Source organism: Hibiscus syriacus, unplaced genomic scaffold, assembly GCF_006381635.1.
Source record: "Hibiscus syriacus cultivar Baekdansim isolate YM2019G1 unplaced genomic scaffold, ASM638163v2 tig00112000_pilon, whole genome shotgun sequence".
Classification (NCBI taxonomy): Eukaryota; Viridiplantae; Streptophyta; class Magnoliopsida; order Malvales; family Malvaceae; genus Hibiscus; species Hibiscus syriacus.
In genome coordinates, this window is record NW_024063235.1 from 3,453,519 (window position 1) to 3,456,253 (window position 2,735).

A 2,735-nucleotide genomic window follows, 5' to 3' on the forward strand; every position below is an offset into this window, starting at 1 on the left:
GATGAAAGAAATAAAAAGAAACATGACATTTGTTTCTTGGTGTAATTACTGATATCAGATTCATTTGGACAGATAATGCAGAGATCAATCATAAAACCATCTTTTAATCGAATTTACTCCATTGATAAGATCAAAATTCAAATGGATATGATCTTATTGCGTTTGATGGCATGATCAACTTATGTTTTCGGCAGATATGTTTTTAAGGTTTTTTTTCCTTGTTATAGAATTGGTTTGAGAATGACTACTTATACCCCCGAGAACATCCTCATAACTGAGGCTGCTGGTTTTTTTGCATCCCATGTGGCTAATCGGCTCATTCGGAACTACCCTGGTTACAAGATCGTTGTGCATGACAAGCTTGATTACTGCTCCAACCTGAAAAACCTGCTTCCATCCCAGTCCTCTCCAAATTTAAGTTTGTGAAGGGGGACATCGGCAGTCCTGACCTTGTTAACTACCTCCTGGTCGCCGAGTCTATCGACACAATAATGCATTTTGCGGACCAGGCTCATGTTGATAACTCATTTGGAAACAGTTTCGAGTTTACCAAGAACAATATCTATGGCACACATGTGTTACTTGAAGCCTGCAAAGTCACTGGCCAGATCAGGAGGTTCATCCATGTGAGTACAGATGAGGTTTATGGGGAGACAGATGAGGATGCTGTTGTAGGTAACCATGAGGCTTCCCAACTTCTCCCAACAAACCCGTACTCTGCTACGAAAGCCGGTGCCGAAGTGCTTGTAATGGCATACGGTAGATCATATGGATTGCCGGTGATTACAACCCGTGGAAACAATGTTTATGGTCCCAATCAATTCCCTGAAAAGTTAATTCCAAAGTTCATTCTCTTAGCAATGAGGGGGGAGACTCTTCCGATTCATGGGGATGGTTCGAATGTGAGGAGTTACTTGTACTGTGAGGATGTGGCACAGGCATTTGAAGTCATTCTTCACAAGGGTGAAGTTGGCCATGTTTATAATATTGGAACCAAGAAGGAAAGGAGAGTGATTGATGTAGCCAAAGATATATGCATACTTTTCTCCATGGATCCCCAGACGAGCATCAAGTTGGTTGATAACAGACCATTCAATGACCAGAGGTATTTTCTTGATGATCAGAAACTGAAGGTCTTGGGATGGTCCGAGCGAACTGTATGGGAAGAGGGCTTGAAAAAGACTATAGAATGGTACACCAAAAATGCCAATTGGTGGGGAAACGTGTCTGGTGCTCTGCTTCCACACCCAAGAATGCTGATGATGCCTGGTGGTAGACACTATGATTCCGAAGACGGATAACTTACGAGCGATCCTATGACTCCCAGATTGATAGTTCCCACCTCCGAAAGGTCCCCTAAACCGGCCTTGATGTTCTTGATCTACGGCAGGACCGGCTGGATTGGAGGTTTACTAGGCAAGTTATGTGAGAAACAAGGTATTCCCTTTCAGTATGGACGAGGACGCTTGGAGGATCGATCATCGTTTTGTGGCAAATATTCAAAATATAAAGCCAACCCATGTTTTCAATGCCGCTGGTGTGACTGGTAGACCCAATGTTGATTGGTGTGAATCTCACAAAACCCAGACAATTCGCACCAATGTGGCTGGGACCTTGAACTTGGCTGATGTCTGCACACAACACAGACTCTTGATGATGAATTTCGCTACCGGCTGTATATTCGAGTACAATGCTGCACATCCTCAAGGCTCAGGGATTGGCTTCAAAGAGGAAGAAAACCCAAATTTTATCGCCTCCTTCTATTCCAAAACCAAGGCTATGGTAACTACACCGGATTTAGTTCATTTGATATACAGCTCGTCTATCAGTTTATGTCTTGAATGCTCATAATATCTTCCCATCTTGTTTAGGTTGAAGAGCTGTTGAAAGAATATGACAATGTGTGAACCCTGAGACTTCGAATGCCGATCTCATCCGACCTAAACAACCCACGCAACTTCGTCACCAACTCTACAGCAAGTTGGTCAACATACCCAACAGCATGACAATCTTGGACGAACTTCTACCGATCTCGATTGAGATGGCAAAGAGGAACTTGAGAGGCGTATGGAACTTTACGAATCCCGGGGTTGTGAGCCACAACGAGATCCTGGAGATGTACAAAACATACATAAACCCCAAGTTTGAGTGGGTGAACTTCACATTGGAAGAACAAGCCAAGGTAATAGTTGCTCCTCGAAGCAATAATGAAATGGATGCATCCAAGCTGAAGAAAGAATTCCCCGAGTTATTACCGATCGAAGAATCACTGATTAGTATGTCTTCGAACCTAACAAGAGAACTTGAGCCTATTTCCCAGTTTTCCAGCTAGAGATCCCGAGTTTTGGGCCTCTACTTTCTGGTTTTGCTGTATATAATGGTCAGGAATATCCTTTCAGTTGCATTCCTTTTTTACTGTAGGCTTCCATGTCTTTAATATTACACAAAACTATAAAATTATTATGTTGTATGATAGTTTACTTGGGCATTCCTTTTTCTGAAGAATCTTTAGGTGTATTATTTTCTATTTTAGTCCCCAAAAAAACCTATTATATAAATAATATAATCACAAGCATCGCTATTTTTGTTTGAATTATTTGAAATATCTTAGAATAAGCCCCTCGATATGCTTCGAAAATCAAATTAACTTTTAATAGAATCTTTTAAATATACAACAATTAACTATATTTTCCACTAACAACCAGTTGATTTAGTGAGATGAGACACTAAGTCCC

The 2,735-nt window shown here is 41.2% G+C and overlaps 1 pseudogene; it reads left to right on the forward strand.

The window, feature by feature from the left end:
- The first annotated feature begins 240 nt into the window (after positions 1-240).
- On the forward strand, positions 241-2,307 carry LOC120174112 (annotated as a pseudogene).
- Positions 2,308-2,735: the final 428 nt, after the last annotated feature.